The following is a 9,279-nucleotide window of genomic DNA, read 5'->3' on the forward strand; positions in this document are numbered from 1 at the left end:
GTCACATTCACTGAACAAAAAAGCTATTTAACTCCAAAACATCCTAACAGGCCAAGTTACATGCTAACATAGGAACCCTTCTTTGATGTCACCTTCACAATTCTTGCATCCATTGATCTTGTGAGTTTATGGAGAGTTTCTGCTTGTATTTCTTTGCATGAAGTCAGAATAACCTCCCAGAGCTGCTGTTTTGATGTGAACTGCCTCCCACCCTCATAGATCTTTTGCTTGATGATACTCCAAAGGTTCTCTATAGGGTTGAGGTCAGGGGAAGATGGTGGCCACAGCATGAGTTTATCTTCTTTTATGCCCATAGCAGCCAATTACTCAGAGGTATTCATTGTCATGCACGAAGATGATTTTGTTCCTGAAGGCACGTTTCTGCTTTTTAGACCATGGAAGAAAGTTGTCAGTCAGAAACTTTATATACTCTTCAGAGGTAATTTTCACACCTTCAGGAACCTTAAAGGGCCCTACCAGCTGGTTCCCCATGATTCCAGCCCAAAACATGACTCCTCCACCTCCTTGCTGACGTTGCAGCCTTGTTGGGACATGGTGGCCATCCACCAACCATCAAATACTCCATCCATCTGGACCATCCAGGGTTGCTCGACACTCATCAGTAAACAAGACTGTTTGAAAATTAGTCTTCATGTATGTCTGGGCCCACGATAACCGTTTCTGCTTGTGAACACTGTTTAGGAGTGGCTGAATAGTAGGTTTATGCAGCACAGCAAGTCTTTGAAGGATCCTACACCTTGAGGTTCGAGGGACTCCAGAGGCACCAGCAGCTACAAATAACTGTTTGCTGCTTTGTAATGGTATTTTGGCAGCTGCTCTCTTAATCCAATCAATTTGTCTGGCAGAAAACTTCCTCATTATGCCTTTATTTGCATAAACTCTGTGCTCTGTTTCAGTCACAAATCTCATTAGAGTATAATGATCACTCTTAAGTTTTCGTGAAATATCTAATTTTTTCATACCTTGTCCAAGGCATTGCACTATTTAACGCTTTTCAGCAGCAGAGAGATCCTTTTTATTTCCCATGCAGTATATAGGGAGGCTGTGAGGGGCTCATGCAGTATATAGGGAGGCTGTGTGGGGTTCATGCAGTATATAGGGAGGCTGTGAGGGGCTCATGCTGTATATGGGGAGGCTGTGTGGGGCTCATGCAGTATATGGAGAGGCTGTGTGGGGCTCATGCAGTATATAGGGAGGCTGTGTGGGGCTCATGCAGTATATATAGTGAGGCTGTGTGGGGCTCATGCAGTATATAGGGAGGCTGTGAGGGGCTCATGCTGTATATAGGGAGGCTGTGTGGGGCTCATGCTGTATATAGGGAGGATTTGTGGGGCTCATGCTGTATATAGGGAGGCTGTGTGATGCTCATGTTGTATATGGGGAGGCTGTGTGGGGCTCATGCTGTATATGGGGAGCCTGTCTGGGGCTCATGCTGTATATGGGGAGGCTGTGTGGGTCTCATGAGGTATATTGGGAGGCTGTGTGGGGCTCATGCTGTATATGGGGAGGCTGTGTAGGGCTCATGCTGTATATAGGGAGGCTGTGTGGGGCTCATGCTGTATATAGGGAGGCTGTGTGGGGCTCATGCTGTATATAGGGAGGCTGTGTGATGCTCATGCAGTATAAGGGGAAGCTGTGTGGGGCTCATGCTGTATATGGGGAGGTTATGTGGGGCTCATGCTGTATATAAGGAGGATTTGTGGGGCTCATGCTGTATATAGGGAGGATTTGTGGGGCTCATGCTGTATATAGGGAGGCTGTGTGATGCTCATGTTGTATATGGGGAGGCTATGTGGGGCTCATGCTGTATATGGGGAGCCTGTGTGGGGCTCATGCTGTATATGGGGAGGCTGTGTGGGTTGTTATGATCCTAGGGGCAAGGATCGCAGGACGGACTAGCTAAGTAACTGAACAGACGACTAGCTCTGGGGAGGTGGTAACTAGATTGACCGCAACCTGATCCTATCCGCAAACAACTATAAGTAGCCGTGGAACGTTACCTGAAAATCCTAGACGTCTCTTCACGGCCTGAGAAACTGACTATTCCTGGAGGGAAAGTAAGTCCTCTCTTGCCTCAGTGGAATGACCCCAAAGATATAGAATAGCCCCCCACAAATATTAACGGTGAGTTAAGGGGAAAGCACAAACACAGAGATGAAATCAGATTTAGCAAATGAGGCCCGCTAATACTAGATAGCAGAAAATAGGAAGGAAACTGTGCGGTCAATAAAAAAAACCCTATTCAAAATATCCACGCAGAGATTGCTCGAGCCCCCGCACCAACTAACGGTGCGGGGGAAGCAACTCCGTACCCCAGAGCTTACCAGCAACAAGAAATCACATATTAGCAAGCTGGACTAGACTCATCTTACACAGAAATCATATTGCAGGCAGATGAGCAAAAAATATTCAAACAGAACTTAGCTTATCCTGAAGAGGCAGAAAACGAGATAATCAGGAGTAATCAGAATAGCACTGAATACATTGACAGCCGGCAACAAGTGGAAGTGAAGCAGAGCTAAATAGGAACCTCCCTGGTGAATAACGAGGCAGCTGATCCAGCCAGACCCGCAGGATAATAAACCAAACCACCAGGGGGAGCCAAAAAACCAAAGTCACACAATACCATCTGTGACCACAAGAGGGAGCCTGAAAACGGAGTTCACAACAGTACCCCCCCTTGAGGAGGGGTCACCGAACCCTCATCAAAACCCCCAGGGCGATCAGGGTGAGCCACATGGAAGGCACGAACCAAATCGGCCGCATGAACATCAGAGGCGACAACCCAGGAATTATCCTCCTGACCATAGCCTTTCCACTTAACCAAATACTGAAGCCTCCGTCTAGAAATACGAGAATCCAAGATCTTCTCCACCACGTATTCCAATTCTCCCTCAACCAGCACAGGGGCAGGAGGCTCAACCGAAGGAACCACAGGCACCACATACCTCCGCAACAACGACCGATGGAACACATTATGAATAGCAAACGATGCCGGGAAGTCCAAACGAAATGACACAGGGTTAAGGACTTCCAAAATCTTATAAGGACCGATAAACCGAGGCTTAAACTTAGGAGAGGAGACCTTCATAGGAACAAAGCAAGAAGACAACCACACCAAGTCCCCAACGCGAAGTCGGGGACCCACACAGCGACGGCGGTTGGCAAAGCGCTGAGCCTTCTCCTGCGACAGCTTCAAATTGTCCACCACATGATTCCAAATCTGATGCAACCTATCCACCACAACATCCACTCCAGGACAGTCAGAAGGCTCCACCTGACCCGAGGAAAAACGAGGATGAAACCCTGAATTACAAAAAAAAGGCGAAACCAAAGTAGCAGAACTAGCCCGATTATTAAGGGCAAACTCGGCCAATGGCAAAAAAGTCACCCAGTCGTCCTGATCAGCAGAAACAAAACATCTTAAATAGGTTTCCAAAGTCTGATTAGTGCGCTCGGTTTGGCCATTCGTCTGAGGATGGAAGGCCGACGAAAAAGACAATTAATGCCCATCTTAGCACAAAAGGTCCGCCAAAATCTAGACACAAACTGGGATCCTCTGTCGGAAACAATATTTTCAGGGATCCCGTGCAAACGAACCACATTTTGAAAAAACAGAGGAACCAACTCGGAGGAGGAAGGCAACTTAGGCAAGGGCACCAAATGGACCATCTTAGAAAAACGATCACACACCACCCAAATGACAGACATTCTCTGAGAGACAGGGATATCTGAAATAAAATCCATGGAAATGTGCGTCCAAGGCCTCTTCGGGACAGGCAAAGGTAACAACAAGCCACTGGCACGAGAACAGCAAGGCTTAGCCCGAGCACAAATTCCACAAGACTGCACAAAGGAACGCACATCCCGCGACAAGGAAGGCCACCAGAAGGACCTAGCCACCAAATCTCTGGTACCAAAAATCCCAGGATGGCCTGCCAACACCGAAGAATTAACCTCGGAAATAACTCTGCTGGTCCATCTATCCGGGACAAACAGTCTCTCCGGTGGACAACGGTCAGGTCTATCCGCCTGAAACTCCTGCAGCACTCGTCGCAAATCTGGGGAGATGGCAGACAAAATCACCCCTTCTCTGAGGATACCAGCTGGCTCTGAATCACCAGGAGAGTCAGGCACAAAACTCCTAGAAAGAGCATCAGCCTTCACATTCTTCGAACCAGGCAGGAATGAGACCACGAAATCAAAACGAGAGAAAAACAACGACCAACGAGCCTGTCTAGGATTCAGCCGCTTGGCCGACTCGAGATAAATCAAATTCTTGTGATCAGTCAAGACCACCACACGATGCTTAGCTCCCTCGAGCCAATGTCGCCACTCCTCAAATGCCCACTTCATAGCCAACAACTCCCGATTACCAACATCATAATTCCGCTCGGCAGGCGAAAACTTTCTTGAAAAGAAAGCACATGGCTTCATCACAGAGCCATCAGAGCTTCTCTGCGACAAAACAGCCCCCGCTCCAATCTCAGAAGCATCAACCTCGACCTGGAAAGGAAGGGAGACGTCTGGCTGACATAAGACCGGAGCCGAAGAAAACCGGCACTTCAGCTCCCGAAAGGCCCCCACAGCCGCAGGAGACCAATTAGTAACATCAGAACCCTTCTTGGTCAAATCCGTCAATGGCTTAACAACACCAGAAAAATTAGCGATGAAGCGACGGTAAAAATTAGCAAAACCCAAGAACTTCTGAAGACTCTTAACAGATGTAGGCTGAGTCCAGTCATGAATAGCCTGAACCTTGACTGGGTCCATCTCAATAGCAGAAGGAAAAAAAATGAAACCCAAAAAGGAAACCTTCTGTACTCCGAAGAGACATTTTGAGCCCTTCACAAATAAAGCATTAGCACGCAGGACCTGAAACACCATCCTGACCTGCTTCACATGGGACTCCCAATCATCAGAAAAGACCAAAATGTCATCCAGATACACAATCATAAATTTATCCAGATATTCTCGGAAAATGTCATGCATAAAGGACTGAAACACAGAAGGAGCATTAGAGAGTCCAAAAGGCATCACCAAGTACTCAAAATGGCCTTCGGGCGTATTAAATGCAGTTTTCCATTCATCACCCTGCTTAATACGCACAAGGTTATACGCACCACGAAGATCTATCTTGGTGAACCAACTAGACCCCCTAATGCGAGCAAACAGATCAGATAACAATGGCAAAGGATACTGAAATTTGACCGTGATTTTGTTTAGAAGGCGATAATCAATACAAGGTCTCAGGGAACCATCCTTCTTAGCCACAAAAAAGAACCCCGCACCAAGAGGGGAGGAGGAGGGGCGAATAAGTCCTTTCTCCAAAGACTCCTTTATATAACTCCGCATAGCAGCATGCTACGGCACTGACAAATTGAAAAGTCGTCCCTTAGGAAACTTACTACCAGGAATCAAATTTATAGCACAATCACAATCCCTATGAGGAGGTAGAGAACTGAGTTTGGGCTCATCAAATACATCCTGGTAATCCGACAAAAACGCAGGGACCTCAGAAGGAGTGGATGAAGCAGTTGACACCACAGGAGCATCGCCATGAATTTCCTGACAACCCCAACTTGACACAGACATTGCTTTCCAATCCAGGACTGGATTATGAGTCTGCAACCATGGCAGGCCCAACACGACAACATCATGCAAATTATGCAATACAAGAAAGCGAATCACCTCCTGATGAACAGGAGTCATGCACATGGTCACTTGTGTCCAGTACTGAGGTTTATTCGTAGCCAATGGTGTAGCATCAATTCCCCTTAGTGGAATAGGGAATTTTAAAGGCTCCAAAACAAAACCACAGCACCTGGCAAATGACAAATCCATCAGACTCAGGGCAGCACCTGAATCCACAAAAGCCATAACCGGGTAAGATGACAGGGAACAAATCAGGGTAACAGACAAAATAAACTTAGGCTGTAAAGTACCGATGGTGACAGATTTATCAATCTTTCTTGTGCGCTTAGAGCATGCTGAGATAACATGAGCTGAGTCACCACAGTAAAAGCACAACCCATTTTGCCGTCTATAATTTTGCCGTTCACTTCTGGTCAGAATTCTATCACATTGCATAGACTCAGGTGTCTGTTCAGCAGACACCGCCAAATGATGCGCAGGTTTGCGCTCCCGCAAACGCCGATCAATCTGAATGGCCAGAGTCATTGACTCATTCAGACCTGCAGGCGTAGGGAACCCCACCATGACATTCTTAATGGCTTCAGAAAGACCTTTTCTGAAATTTGCAGCCAGGGCACTCTCATTCCATTGAGTAAGCACCGACCATTTCTGAAATTTCTGGCAGTACACCTCTGCATCATCTTGCCCCTGAGAGAGGGCCAACAACGCTTTTTCAGCCTGGTTCTCAAGATTAGGTTCCTCATAGAGCAATCCAAGGGCCAGAAAAAACGCATCCACACTGAGCAATGCAGGATCCCCTGGAGCCAATGCGAAAGCCCAATCTTGAGGATCGCCACGCAAGAAAGAAATAATAATCTTAACTTGCTGAATAGAATCCCCAGAGGAACGAGGTTTCAAAGAAAGAAACAATTTGCAATTGTTCTTAAAATTCAGGAACCTAGATCTATCTCCAGAAAACAACTCCGGAATAGGTATTCTAGGCTCTGACACAGGACTGTGCACAACAAAATCCTGAATACTTTGTTGTTGTGAATTAGACTTTTTTGGCTCCCTCTTGTGGTCACTAGTGATATGACTCTGGGATTGTCTTTCCTCAGTTTGGCACCCACCTGGGTCGTTAGTCCAGGGGTGTTGCTATATGAACTTCCTGAATTCTCAGTCTGGTGCCTGGCATCGTTGTAATCAGTCCTTTCTGTTTGCTCCTGTCTGCTGGTCTTGGTTCCTGCAAAATTAAGCTAAGTCTTGCTTCCTTGTTTTTTGGTTATTTGCATTGCTCTTATTTTTTGTCCAGCTTGTACTAAATGTGATTCCTGATTTTGCTGGAAGCTCTAGGGGGCTGGTATTCTCCCCCCGGGCCGTTAGACGGTTCGGGGGTTCTTGAATATCCAGCGTGGAAATTTTGATAGGGTTTTTGCTGACCGTATAAGTCATCTTACTATATTCTGCTATTAGTCAGTGGGCCTCTCTTTGCTAAATACCTAGTTCATTCTTACGTTTGTCTTTTCTTCTTACCTCACCATTATTATTTGTTGGGGGCTTGTATCCAACTTTTGGGGTCTTTTCTCTGGAGGCAAGAAAGGTCTATCTTTTCCCTTCTAGGGTTAGTTAGTTCTCCGGCTGGCGCGAGACGTCTAGAACCAACGTAGGCACGTTCCCCGGCTGCTGCTATTTGTGGTGCTAGGATTAGATATACGGTCAGCCCAGTTACCACTGCCTTATGAGCTGGTTTTTTGTGTTTGCAGACTTGGTATTTATTTCTGAGACCCTCTGCCATTGGGGTCATAACAGTATGCCAGGCCAACATTGAATGTTTAATGCATTGCAGAAGTGGGATAATAAGAAAGGAAATTCTGAGTTTTTTTTTTTTTTCCTCTCTTTCTTCCTCCCCTTTACCTCTGAGTGGCTTATGCTTGCTGCAGACATGAATGTCCAGACCTTGATTACAAGTGTGGACCAGCTTGCTGCTCGTGTGCAGGGCATACAAGATTTTGTTACCAGTAGTCCTATGTCTGAACCTAAAATACCTATTCCTGAACTGTTCTCTGGAGACCGATTTAAGTTTAGGAATTTCAGGAATAATTGTAAATTGTTTCTATCTCTGAGACCCCGTTCGTCTGGAGACTCAGATCAGCAAGTTAAAATTGTTATCTCTTTCTTGCGGGGCGACCCTCAGGATTGGGCTTTCTCGCTAGCGCCAGGAGATCCGGCATTGGCGAATATTGATGCGTTTTTTCTGGCGCTCGGATTACTTTACGAGGAACCCAATCTTGAAATTCAGGCAGAAAAAGTCTTGCTGGCTATTTCTCAGGGCCAGGATGAAGCTGAAGTGTATTGCCAAAAATTTCGGAAATGGTCCGTGCTTACTCAGTGGAATGAGTGTGCTCTGGCCGCAAATTTCAGAAATGGCCTTTCTGAAGCCATTAAGAATGTGATGGTGGGTTTCTCCATTCCTACAAGTCTGAATGATTCCATGGCGCTGGCTATTCAAATTGATCGGCGTTTGCGGGAGCGCAAAACTGCTAATCCTCTGGTGGTGTTGTCTGAACAGACACCTGATTTAATGCAATGTGATAGAATTCAGACTAGAAATGAACGGAAAAATCATAGACGTCAGAATGGGTTGTGTTTTTACTGTGGTGATTCTACACATGTTATATCAGCATGCTCTAAACGCCTAACAAGGGTTGTTAGCCCTGTCGCCATTGGTAATTTGCAACCTAAATTTATTTTGTCTGTGACTTTAATTTGCTCATTGTCTTCCTACCCTGTTATGGCGTTTGTGGATTCAGGTGCTGCCCTGAGTCTTATGGATCTGTCATTTGCCAGGCGCTGTGGTTTTGTTCTTGAGCCATTGGTAAATCCTATCCCTCTTAGAGGTATTGATGCTACACCATTGGCGGAAAATAAACCGCAGTTTTGGACACAGGTAACCATGTGTATGACTCCTGAACATCGGGAGGTGATTCGTTTTCTTGTTCTGCATAAAATGCATGATTTGGTCGTTTTGGGTCTGCCATGGTTACAGACCCATAATCCAGTCTTGGATTGGAAGGCAATGTCTGTGTCAAGTTGGGGCTGTCAGGGAATTCATGGTGATTGTCTGATTTTCAGGATGTATTCAGCGAGTCCAGGTCCAGTGCTCTGCCTCATAGGGACTGTGACTGCGCTATAGATTTGATTCCAGGTAGTAAATTTCCTAAGGGAAGACTATTTAATCTGTCTGTACCTGAGCATACCGCAATGCGTTCGTATATCAAGGAATCTCTGGAGAAGGGGCATATCTGTCCATCCTCTTCCCCTCTTGGTGCGGGATTCTTTTTTGTGGCCAAGAAGGACGGATCTTTGAGACCTTGTATTGACTATCGGCTTCTGAATAAAATCACTGTTAAATTTCAGTATCCTTTGCCTCTGTTGTCGGACTTGTTTGCCCGGATTAAAGGTGCCAAGTGGTTCACCAAGATAGATCTTCGTGGTGCGTACAACCTTGTGCGCATTAAGCAGGGAGATGAATGGAAAACTGCATTTAATACGCCCGAAGGTCATTTTGAGTACTTGGTGATGCCTTTTGGGCTCTCTAATGCTCCTTCAGTGTTTCAGTCCTTT

This window comes from Ranitomeya variabilis, chromosome 4 (assembly GCF_051348905.1).
Source record: "Ranitomeya variabilis isolate aRanVar5 chromosome 4, aRanVar5.hap1, whole genome shotgun sequence".
Lineage (NCBI taxonomy): Eukaryota > Metazoa > Chordata > Amphibia > Anura > Dendrobatidae > Ranitomeya > Ranitomeya variabilis.